We start from the raw sequence: 13,444 nt of genomic DNA, 5'->3' as shown, positions 1-13,444 counted from the left end.
AGTAACTCATTGTTTCTTGGGATCTTTGATAGAGTGATTTATATACCTTTAGATGTTTATATAGTATAGTGGAAAAAAATATAAATATATTGGATTAATTCATTTCAATTAATATCTTTATTATATAAGTAAATAATAAAAATAAAATAAATAAACTCCACATAAATTTTCTTATAAAAATAAAATAGAGATCGAAATACAAACAATTAATAGTAAAACATTACAATTAAATGAAATATTAATTTAGATAATAAATAATTTAAATATTTATGAAAAAAATGGTAAAACTAGATCTTTAAAAACTTACTAAATTTTATTAAATTTAAAAATAAATATTTACGCAATAATTTTAATTTTTTTAACGTATTGTTAAATTAGTCTGTTGTAATTTTTAATTAAAAAAACTGAAAATAGCTTAAATGCTAAAACAATTGAAAACAGTAATTTAATTGAGCTACATTTCTATTATTTTAAATTTTTTTATTTCATAATTTTCACGCTCAATTTTTAAGGCATTAATTATAAGACAATTGACAATTTTACCAGTATCTCTCCTATTTTTCACGGTATAGTTTTAAACAGATTTAGTTAAGTTAATAATATTTTAATTAAAAAACATAATAAAAGCACAACGAAAATTAAGAAAAAAAAAAGTTTAGGGACTGCCCATTGCTCAAACCCCTTGGGTGTTCTGATCCCATGACCATACGCAGCTAAGTGTATAAATGCTAATTAGGGACTAGGCTCCACATTAACCAATTAAAAATAATTAATATTAAAAAAATTACTCAAAATACATCTAAGCAATTTTTTTTAATAAATAAACTAAATATAAGAAATATTAAATTTTGCAGGAGATAAGAAAAAACACCACGTGTAAATTTAATCTTATTGGAACCTATTAGTTATTGGAAGTGTTTAGTTTGTTTGATTAGATTAATTTGGTATTATATTTATAATTAATTTTATTTTAGATAAAATTATAATTTTATTTTAGTTTTAATTTTAAAATTTAAAATAATGAGAACTATATCAAATAAATTATATATCTTTTAACTATTGAATTAATTAATGCTTAGCCAATAAATTATATATCAAATAAATTTTAAATTGTTAAAAATGCTTGTATTGCATTGTTAGTAAAAAAAAATTACCCTCTATTTTTATTTTTTTAAAATAAATTTACTTATTATATTAATAAAATTTTATCAAATAAAAAGATATTATCCAAACAAAAAAACTATTATGCGATTCTCTAATCAAAATATAAGCAGTTAAAATAGTATTACTGCAAATTCATCTGACAGAAATATCAATTCTAGAATCTAACAAAAATTTATACTCATTCAAAATCAAATTCCTACATAAGATAATTTGACAAAAATACTCCTCAAGTGTCGTCTAAACCTTTGCATAAGATAATTTGGTAAAAATACTCCTCTTTCTTTTTTATTTTTCGAGTATAATTCATTAAAATCTCCCGAATAAAACTACGAAAGAGAGTTTTTACGAGATAAAACTCGAATAAAATTCCAAGATTTATATCGTCGTTGCAATTTCGAAAACCTATAATAACTATTAAACTTCCATTGGACATTACATTCCGAAACAACGGAATCAATAAAATTCAAAAAAAAATCAACCATAAAAATAGAACCATGACTCTTCTTCAAAAAAAAATCAACCATAAAAATAGAACCATGACTCTTCTACATTAACGAAAGGCCTCTAAACAATCATTGTCTATTGACCGAGAAACAACCATTAAAATGTAAAAAATTTCATACGAGAACTAATAGTTTTTGTTTCATCAAAAATAAAATATCAGGCTTATAACTAGAAATCAAATCTTTTAATGTATTATCTGTCAAAAAATTGCCGCCATAAATATGCCAAAGAGTTCTGCATATTAAAAATTGATTGGATTGTATGTGACGATCGAAATATTTCTAGAGCTTTTAACAGGGACAACAATATTTTCTTTTTTATCAATAGTCAATTTGACACAGACCTTCTATTATGAAGAAGGAAAAAGAAGAAATTAAATTTAAGAAAGAGAAAAAGCTGAAAGTATCGAGTCACAAAGAAATCATATAAAAAAATTTGCATCCAAAGTTTTAATATTTACTTTATTTTTGTTATTTGTTTGTTCATTTCAATTAATATCTTAACGAATCAAACTGTTCGTGAGCTATTCGAAACTCGACTTGATTAAAAACTCAATCAGACTCGAAAACGTGCGCAACTCAAACTCACTTTTTAAGCTCGTTTAATAAGCTGAGAGTATAGAGCCGCGAGAGCTCGTTTTTAAGCTCCTTAATAAATTTGCGAGTTGGCTCGTGAATAGACTCGTGAGCAAACTCGTGAATTCATTTAAAATATGTATATTAAATAATTTAAAAAATTTATATTACAGAAGTCATCTAAAATATGTATATTACAGTGTTCATATTAATAACTACCCAATTTATATACAAGCCACACCAATGGTTATAAGTGCACCAGCTCCTTTTATTTATTTACTTTTCACGAGGATGAACAGAAATGGCATAACAGAAATTGAAGGCTCAACTGCACATAAACAGAACTGTAAAAGCTTTGACTATTAGTCTCACATTGAAACCTATTATCAGAGTACAAATAGAAACAACAAACATAACTCGGTCTCAAATAGAGCATAAATTTTGCGGCATCAATGATTCTGTCTACAAGTCTGAGAGTTCAGGGCATTCAGAAAAAATTTAGAAATGATGGATCCATGTACAAAACAGACAATAAAAAAAAACAATTAACAAAACAATGAAATAAAATAAAATAAAAAAAGAAATGAGAATACCCCTGTCTTCGGCCCAATGATTCGATGGTGAATCCGGTGAAGGAGTGATCAGTCTCCGCTTCGAGTAGTACGGCAAGGCATTGAAGGTGCTGTCACGATTGGAGTCGAGATGTTGAGAATTTCAGGCTGGAAACAGGACTCGCAACACGCGACCTGGGTGTAGGAGAGGAGATGGAGCTGGCGTCGAGGATGAGAAGGATCAGGCTGCTGGCGAGGACAAAGAATCAGTGGTGTGTGTGGAGAATAGATGGAAAATGGAGATGGGTATGTTGAGCAAGGGTTTCGGTTTGGAGATGTCGTGAACTTTAGAGAATTCGAGAAGCAGAGCTGATTACGGAAAATTGTGAAATTGGTTGTGTACAGAGTGTAGCATTCATTTAATAAAATAAAGAAACCAGTACAACCACAATTCTCATTAGGCCTGGACTTTGAAATTATGACGTCAGTCTAGGGGTGAGCATTCGGTCGGTTCGGTTCAAAACCGAACCGAACCGAATAAACCGAAAACCGAAATTTTAGTGTTTATAAAAATCGAACCGAACCGATTTTAATCAGAAATCGAATCGAACCGAACCGGTCTGATTCGGTTCGATTCGGTTCGATTTGATCGGTTTCGATTTTTAACAATTTTTTATTTTTACACTTTATTTTTAATATTTTAAATTTAATTAAAATATTTTAATTTTAATATGATTTAATTTCTCTATATTATTGAAAAAAATATATTATTATCACTAATCGATTCGGTTTGATTTTTTTAGTTTTTTTCTGATTAAAACCGAATCGAACCGAAATAATTAAAATTTCTGAAATTAAAAACCGAACCGAATCGAAATATATAAAAAATCGAATCAAATTTTTAAATCAATTCAGTTCGATTAATTTTTTCGATTTGAACCAAATACTGCTCACCCCTAACAGTTACCAACAAATCCTTTATAAAAATTTCACCCGTTTCCCATATTTTATCACCTTCGAGAGCTCGGAAGAAATGTGTCCCTATCAGATAGAAGTATACTTACTTTTATAATAAATTGATTTGACTAAAATAAAGATGTATTTTAATTCATCAATTTAAAAAATATATATAAATTAATTGGCGTATGTTATCATTATTCGATACTCCGTTAATAAATTAAAAAATAATATGAATATAATAAATTGTTTAAAATTTAATAATAATTTTATAAAAAAATATATATTTATTTTTATCATTATTAATTTTTATATCGTAAAAAAATAAAATTAATTATAATATTTTTTAAAAATTTAATAAAAATTTAAAAAAAATTTTATTGATTAATTAATTGGAGAAGCCATAATTTTAAATATAATAAAAATTTATTGAATTGTATTTATTAAAATATCATTTTATGTGAAGATTCATTTTGTTCAGAGGAATCAATTTATAAATTCACTTGTCCACAACAATAAATTTTAATATCGAATTGGACACTATAATATTTGAATTCTCATTTTACAGATGCAACAGAGTATTATTATCAAAATTTTTTACTATATAACTCTATTTTATAGGAATAGATATAATTATTGTAGTTCACGTTAAAAAATATAAGTGTTATTAAATAAATTATAATTTTAAAAATAAGGTGTTCATATCTTAGCAAGGAAAAAAAAAACCCTAAAATTTTGTTCTTGGTCAAGACGGGCGAAGTTATTACGATTCCTGTTTATCAGAATTTCGGTGAGGGGGGAGATTCTGAATACCAGCCAACTAGCCATAAATAAAACTTTTTATTTTAATTTTTTAAATTTTTACAAGTCCAAGACCTTGTTTGGTTTAATGCAATTAAAAAGAGCATTTTATAATTCCAACAAAATTGCCTCTGACTCTATGGGCGTGTGAGAAGCGATAAAAATTATGGGAATTATTGATTAATTAATTATTTTAACAAATGAATATTATTGGAAGGTGAGAAGTTGTTGTGATTTGTGAACTAGGCATTGGATACTCTCTCCAGTCTCCACCACAGACCAAGACGGTGGCGTTTTGTCTGCACCCGATATTTCTTTATAGTAGAGATGCTTTTCAACGTGGGAATAAAAATAGGCTGCTCTATTCTGTTGTAGTTGCAGTTCCGTGCGGGGCACGTGGATTAAAATTTTTGAAAGCGGGACTCTTTTCTCTTGTAGTTGGGCCCACTTCCGAGTTGCAAACAGAAAGAATCAATATCTGAATCCAAGCCATCAATTTTACTGAAACACTTCGACTTGAGCCGCCCGTGAAACGGGAGTGAGCCTTGCCCGGCTGTACCAATTCACACCTTCAATATCAACGAAGGTGACTCGACCGTTGAGCCTTTACTGCATTTACTTGATAGTCCAGTTCGACCTGAACAATTACAAAAAGATTTCAATTTGTTCTTCCCATCAAACATGACTTTTTTTTTTTTTTTCATTGAAGATTCAGTTAGTTTTGATGTAAAGAATGTTTGATCACCGGTCTTTTTTGTCTGGTGAGCTTATCTTAATACAAAGGCTGTTACATGCTCGTGCATATACAAAAAGATAAAAATTTATGAGAAAACTCATTTATTAAATAGTATAGAATACTCAGAAAGTGAATACATTGATTATCTAGTATTTTTCATCATTAAATAAATTTACAAATTGCTTTCCCACCTTTATGATGGTGGGCATAGTTTTATCAACTCCGAACGAGTCATATGCCTTGCTCATTGCTCATATGTAAACTGCAGAAACAGTTGATGTGATTTCCTTGGTTCTTGGATCTCCGGTTTCTCACAATACACCATTAGGGTCTTCTCTCACCAACAAGGCCAGAACGTTGAGTGAACTCCAAGCTTTTGTCACATTGTTACTAGAGTCCCCTAAGGTAACAACAACACTGCATCAGACCCACCTGCTCCAATAACTCCATCCAACAAAACTCCATCCATATATAGCCATGGTATTATTCAATAGTCAAGTCTCTAATTCAGGCTCTATCTGCAAATTTTACAAGTTAAAGATAATGATTAACCAACCAAATAAACAGATGGTACTGCAAGAAATATAGTCTTTTCCTTGTTATTATTTGGAATAAATTATGACTATAATTTAAGAAGGGTAGATTTACGCCGATCTCAAAATAACAATAGAACAAAAATAGAATTGATGGGCTGCCAAAAATTTTTGACTTCTCATAGATGGTGGGGCTGGACCTGGAGTTATCCCTTCCCCAGGCTCATTTTTTTTAGGTTTGGACTGACTGGTGAATAGGCCCTTGATGTGCTCTTGCTACATCTTTTATCTTAGGTGAGGACTCAGAGTTCTTTGCTGATTTTTTCAGTAACATGAAAAAACGAAGTGATTATAGCAACACTTGCAACTCAAAAACACTAATGTGTATGATAGGACTTATTGTCCTACTCTTTCGACTCATCATCTCTGTCCGGGACTAAGCATCTTAAAATAGAGGAATAAAACTCAAAGATATTAATTTACAATATCAAAATATTATCCTATATCTCTTTATTAACCATCTCGGTAAGTATCTTAGGTGGAAATGAAAAAAGAAAAAGCATCTTAGGTGGAACTGAAAGAAGAAAGGAAAAAGGAAAGAAGAATCTAATAAAGTAAAGCTGAACATACCTGATGATCTGAGATCCAGTAAAGGTTAGGATTATGGTATGTGAGTAAATTTAGTCCCGTTGGCTCATCCCTCCTCCCCTTTATTCTATTTCTTTTTTGTATTTTTGTGGCGTATAATCGTTGTCCTACGCTTGTACACTCTGTCATTGTCACACGGGGCTATACATATGGACGTATTGCGTCTTTTCCATCGTCAGACGGCCATTTAATTTCCTTCAGCGTCATGTAGATACGATCCCGAATGTTTACGGTTTGTTGTCCCACAAATCCGTTAAGTCAAGTGAGCTAGACCTCTTTCACGTGGGTCTGATCTCTGCTCTGTCCGACCTGCCTGAGTGAGGCCTAGGTTAAGTGCTCGAGTACAGACCTGCATATTGAACTTGGATGGGCTACGGCCTGGCCCTCCAACGCGGGTTCGATTGCGGTCCGGATATCAGAGACCCAGCGGTTATCAAATGCCCCTTTACCTGTTTATTAATTATTCCATGATTAATGAGGGGTAAATCTTAAAGCCCCAATTATGACCGTGCGTGTAACGCCCCGAAGATCCGGACCGCTACCGGCGCTAGGATCCAGATCGGCATAAGGCCGCCGGGACCCGTAGCAAGCCTAACATGTACCTGTAAACCTGTTTAATTCCATACATGATCAACATCATACATAAAAATTAAAACTTCTTCTTGCATACATGCTATCAATCACCAACTCAACCTGTGCATACTCTGAACATTTACATAAATAAAGTCCCTCGGTGGGATCTCAACAAGCCTCAAAGGGCTATACAACATATGGTGAGTTGGTTTACATAAACATAGAGATCATGTAAAAAAATACAAATGGGATTAACAACATACTATGGTCAAGCACAACTCTAACCTCAATAACATTAATACATAAAGGGACTATTCAAAAATACATCATTTTACAAATTTGTCATGTCCACAACTCTAACTATCTATTACATCAACCTGACTTTATTCTTCCTGCCTTCTCTATCTATCCCGTACCTGCAAACCTGGGGGTTAGGGGAGAGGGGTGAGCTAGATGCCCAGTGAGTAGAACTCTAAAAAAGAATATTTTAAAACATGTCATCATGGAATGCATCACTGCACAAACATTTCACATCATGGACGGACTGACCCAAAAATCCCTCAGCTCCATGCCCGGCCCTATTATGGGCACCACAGGACTTCGTATTGCCCGGCCCTATTATGGGCACCACAGGACTTCGTAGATCGGAGCTATTGCTCGGCCCTATTATGGGCACCACAGGACTTCGTACAAAGGACTAGTGAGTCGTGCAATGTCCATCCCCCATCAACAACAAATAATAATACAATGCAACTTAATTCGTGATTCTAATGCAAACAACCTATAATATAATCATGATGCATGAAGCATGATAAAAATATTTAATTTCTTAATTTAAAAGGTTAAATATAGTCCCACTCACCTCTGGCTGACTCTGACAACTCTGTAGCAGCTGGCTCACTGCTGGGGTCCTTGGTTCCTCGGGTCCGAACCTACACAGGTGGACTCCAATGAGGGACCAAACATATATAAACATGACTCTAATATATACCCCAAAACCCCCCTAAAACATCATTAAAACATCACAGAAAATATGCATGAAATGGCTGAACAGGGCACTTTCGGCGGCACCTTCGGCGGCCGAAAGTCCCAGACAGAGACGAAACTCAGCTAGGTTCGGCGGCACCTTCGGCGGCCGAAAGTGCCAGACAGAGACGAAAGTCTCTTTTCGGGGGCAACTTCGGCAGCCGAAAGGCCTGCCTCCCCAGCCATGTTCGGCGGCCGAAAGTGCCTTCGGCTGCCGAACCTGGTTTCTGCCAAAGGGCAGAAACTTGGCTCCCTTTTGCCCATTTTGCCTCCAAACTTACCAATCATGCATATTTTTCAACCAAAGCATGCATACAAGCTCCTAGGGGCCTCAAACAAGCATATACCCCATCTACAACACTCCACAATCACACAAACAAGCTACATTGTTCATCAAACATCAAAAACCTAACATTTTCTCAAATATACATATATCCCTAAACATGGCATTCTACCCCTTTAAAACTTTGTAAAACTTGTTTAAAACACATAATAAGGGTGGATCCGAGCTTACCTCTTGAAGACACGAGAGGAAACGACCTTAGCTCGGAGATGGGAGAGATTTGAGTTCTTGAACTTCAAAGCTCCAAAACTTGCTTTAAACTTGTGAGTCTTCAAAATAGAAGTTATAAACTTGTTAAAACCATGAAAAATCTAAGGAAAACACTCAAGATTGAGGGAGGAGCGGCGGAGACTCACCTTGGCCGACGAAGGGGGAAAAAGCTCGCCCGTGCGGACCAAGGGGACCCTTTTATAGTGGCTGGCCAGGCCACGTTCGGGGGCCGAATGTGCCTCTGTATCCATGCAATGTTCGGCGGCCGAATATAAGGTTCGGCGGCCGAACCTGCAATTCCCTCACTCATGCTTTCGGGGGCCTAACGTGCCTCCTAATCACATGCATGTTCGGCAGCCGAACTTGTCTTTCGGCGGCCGAACCTGAGTTTTTTTTTTCCTTAGAGAATTTTCATGCAAAAACTCATTTAAAATCATACTTAAAAACATTAAAATGCATGAAAACATTTTATAAAACATGATTTTACCCTTCTAGAGGCTTCCGACATCAGAGATTCCACCGGACGGTAGGAATTTCGATACCGGAGTCTAGCCGGGTATTACATTCTCCCCCCCTTAAGAACATTCGTCCCCGAATGTTCCTCAACTAGTACATGCATATCACAACAAACATAACATATACATAAAAACACATAGGGACTAACCTTAAAAGAGATGGGGATATTGCTGGAGCATGGACTCCCGTGTCTCCCAAGTGCATTCTTCCATATTGTGGTGGTTCCAAAGGACTTTCACCATCGGAATTTCCTTGTTCCTCAACTTTCTGATCTGTGTGTCCACAATCCGTACTGGCTGCTCTACATAGGTGAGATCCTCTTGGATCTCCACATCAGGCTCACTAAGAACCTTGCCCGGATCTGACACGAACTTCCTCAACATGGAAACATGGAAAACCGGATGGATTCTCTCCATGGAAGCAGGCAAGTCCAGCTTGTACGATACATTCCCAACCTTTTGCAAGACCTCAAAGGGTCCGATGTACCGTGGAGCTAGCTTACCCTTCTTACCAAACCGAACCACCCCTTTCATTGGAGACACCTTGAGCAACACTAGATCCCCCTCCTGAAACTCTTCCTGTTTCCTGCGGATGTCTGCATAACTCTTCTGCCTGCTTGAAGCAGTCTTGATTCTTTCTCTGATCATGGGCACCACCCTGCTGGTGATCTCTACAAGCTCGGGCCCTGCCAAGGCCTTCTCTCCTACTTCTTCCCAGCAAACAGGTGACCTGCACTTCCTCCCATACAAAGCTTCATATGGGGCCATCCCTATGCTGGCATGATAGCTGTTATTGTAGGCGAACTCCACCAAGGGTAGATGTTGCCTCCAAGAACCGCCAAAATCCAGCGCACACATTCTGAGCATATCCTCTATTGTCTGGATGGTCCTCTCTGACTGTCCATCAGTCTGGGGATGGAAGGCAGTACTGAAATTCAACCTGGTACCCATAGCACTCTGCAGACTCCGCCAAAACCTGGAGGTGAATTGGGGCCCTCTATCTGACACTATTGAAACAGGAACCCCATGCAGCCTGACGATCTCATCAACATACACCTGCGCCAATTTATCCACAGAGTAGTTGCTCCTGACAGGGATGAAGTGAGCAGATTTAGTGAGTCTATCCACTATCACCCATATGGAGTCTAATCTGTTGGAGGTTGCCGGTAATCCCACTACGAAGTCCATAGCTATATTTTCCCATTTCCACTCTGGAATAGGTAGCGGGTTAAGCATTCCAGCCGGCTTCTGATGTTCCAGCTTCACCCTCTGACACACTTCGCAGGCTGACACAAACTGTGCCACTTCTCTCTTCATAGCTGGCCACCAATACACTCTCTTTAGATCTTGATACATCTTGGTGGCTCCCGGGTGAACACTGTATCTTGCACTATGAGCCTCTCTCATAATGTCTCCTTTTAGCCCAATGTCATCTGGTACACATAGTCTGTTCCCATAGCGGAGGATCCCCTTACTGTCGAATCTGAACTCAATGTTCTTGCCTGACTGAACAGTCCTGGCAATCTTTACTAACTCTGGGTCCTCGTGCTGTTTCTGAGCCACCTGCTCCAGAAACACGGGTGTTACTTTCATCTGTGCAATCAGAGCACCTGTACCAGACAACTCCAACTGTAGACCTTCATTCATGAGCTTGTAAAATTCCTTCACCACCGGTCTCCTCTCTGCCGTGATGTGGGATAGACTGCCAAGTGATTTCCGGCTTAAGGCATCAGCTACAACATTAGCCTTACCCGGATGGTACTGTATCTTGCAATCATAGTCACTGAGCAGCTCTACCCATCTCCTCTGTCTCAAATTCAGCTCCCTCTGGCTCAAGATGTGCTGCAGGCTCTTATGATCTGTGAAGATCTCACATTTTACCCCATAGAGGTAGTGCCTCCACATCTTGAGTGCAAAGATCACTGCTGCCATTTCTAGGTCATGTGTGGGGTAATTCAGTTCGTGCTTCTTCAGCTGTCTAGAAGCATAAGCTATCACCCTTCCATTCTGCATTAGCACACAACCCAAGCCTATTCTGGATGCATCACAGAACACTGTGAAATCCTCATTGCTGTTTGGCAGAGCTAACACTGGTGCTGAAGTCAACCTTTTCTTGAGCTCCTCAAAGCTTTCCTCACACTGGTCGGTCCACTCAAACCTCTGATTCTTTCTGGTTAATCTGGTTAGAGGAGCTGCAATTTTGGAGAAGTCCTGAACGAACCTCCTGTAGTAACCAGCCAAACCCAATAAACTTCTGATCTCTGTCACGGAGGTGGGCCTTGGCCAGTTAGTCACAGCTTCAACCTTCTTGGGGTCCACCTCTATCCCATTCTCTGACACTATATGCCCAAGAATGATATGCTCCTTAACCAGAACTCACACTTGGAGAACTTGGCATACAAGCCATGCTCCCTTAAGGTTTGTAATACAATCCTCAGATGCTGGGCATGCTCCTCTGCATTCCTGGAATACACTAGGATATCATCTATAAAGACAATAACGAAGTGATCCAGGTATGGTCTGAATACTCTATTCATGAGGTCCATGAATGCTGCAGGGGCGTTAGTTAACCCAAACGGCATTACAAGGAACTCATAGTGCCCATATCTGGTCCTGAAAGCTGTCTTCGGTATGTCTTCTTCCCTTATCCTCAGCTGATGGTACCCTGATCTCAGATCTATCTTGGAGAAACAACCCGCTCCTGCTAGCTGGTCAAATAGATCGTCGATCCTTGGCAATGGGTACTTGTTCTTGGTAGTGACTTTGTTCAACTGCCTGTAGTCGATACAAAGTCTAAGGGATCCATCCTTCTTTCTCACAAATAGCACTGGGGCACCCCAAGGTGAGGTACTCGGTCGGATGAAGCCCTTATCTACCAGATCTTGCAACTGCTCTTTCAATTCTTTCAATTCTGCTGGTGCCATCCTGTAGGGAGGGATAGAGATCGGTCTAATTCCAGGCATCAGTTCAATCTCGAACTCTATCTCCCTAGCAGGTGGTAGTCCTGGAAGCTCTTCTGGAAATACATCCAGAAATTCTCTGACAACTGGCACTGAGGCTGGCTCCCTGACCTGACTATCCAGCTCTCTCACGTGAGCTACATACCCCTGACATCCCTTCCTAAGCATCCTACGAGCCTGTAGGGCCGATATCAGACCTCTAGGCGTACCCCTCTTGTCTCCTCTGAAGACAACCTCTGACCCGTTCTGATCTCTGAACCTGACTACCTTGTCCCTGCAGTCCAAGGTAGCACCATGGGTAGATAGCCAATCCATCCCTAGAATAACATCAAAATCTGTCAAGTCTAGAACCACAAGGTCGGCGGAGAGGCATCTTCCCTCAACAAACACGGGACAATACCGGCAGACCGACTCTGCCACTGTCGGGTCACACTTGGGTCCACTGACCCATAGGGGACACTCTAACCCAGAGACCATCAACCCTAACCTCTCAGCTGCCCTCGGAGCAATAAAGGAATGAGATGCACCCGGGTCCATTAATGCATACACATCAGAATACCCAATGATGAGATTACCTGACACCACGGTGTTGGATGTGTTCGCCTCCTGCTGAGTCATGGTGAAGATCCTGGCTGGAGCTGATGGACCCTCACCTCGGGAACCAGAAGAAGAGGCTGTCCCTCTCCCTCTACCTCTGCCACTGCCCTGAGTTGTGGCTGGAGCCGCTGGTTGTGCCACACTACCTGAAGCTGTCTGTTGGGATTGGCCCACAAAAGGTGCTCTAGGACAATCCCGAGCCATGTGTCCCTCCTGGCCACATCTGAAACATGCATTGGTTCCAAATCGACACCTTCCCTTGTGTGGCTTCCCACACCTTTGGCATTCTGCACCGTCTGAGCCTGAACTCGAGCCACCGCCAAATCCCAAACCGGATTTCAGCTTATTCCAAAACTTGTTCTTCTTGGGCTTCTTGGTGTTACTCCATCTCTTGCTCCCTGAGCTCTGAGTAGAGGGTCCTGGCCCTCCTCTGCCTGGGGTCTTAACCCCTGAAGACTGGGTCACTGACTGCTTCACTGACCCCTCAATTATGGCACTGGCCTCCATTCTTCGAGCCATATCCACCACAGTGTGGAAACTTTCCCTCTCAGCTGACTGAATTAATGAGGAGTACCTGGACTGTAATTTCATAACATACCTCCTGGCCTTCTTTGCATCTGTATCTAGAGCTTGCCCCGAGAAGGGTAATAGCTCCAAAAATTTATCTGTGTACTCCTCTATGCTCATGTCTTCTGTCTGTCTCAGCTGCTCAAACTCAATCATCTTCAGCTCTCTGGAACTATCTGGAAAG

The 13,444-nt window shown here is 38.5% G+C and overlaps 1 long non-coding RNA gene across 1 annotated transcript; it reads right to left on the bottom strand.

Annotated features, from left to right (window-relative positions):
- Window positions 1-2,368: 2,368 nt before the first annotated feature.
- LOC110615048 lies at window positions 2,369-3,250 on the bottom strand. Its single transcript, XR_002487885.2, has 2 exons — window positions 2,837-3,250; window positions 2,369-2,571 (listed from the first exon to the last, which is right to left on the bottom strand). It is a non-coding gene; the product is annotated as an uncharacterized LOC110615048 (long non-coding RNA).
- Window positions 3,251-13,444: the final 10,194 nt, after the last annotated feature.

Source organism: Manihot esculenta, chromosome 5, assembly GCF_001659605.2.
Source record: "Manihot esculenta cultivar AM560-2 chromosome 5, M.esculenta_v8, whole genome shotgun sequence".
Taxonomy (NCBI): domain Eukaryota; kingdom Viridiplantae; phylum Streptophyta; class Magnoliopsida; order Malpighiales; family Euphorbiaceae; genus Manihot; species Manihot esculenta.
This window is presented reverse-complemented; position numbering and strand designations above follow the sequence as displayed.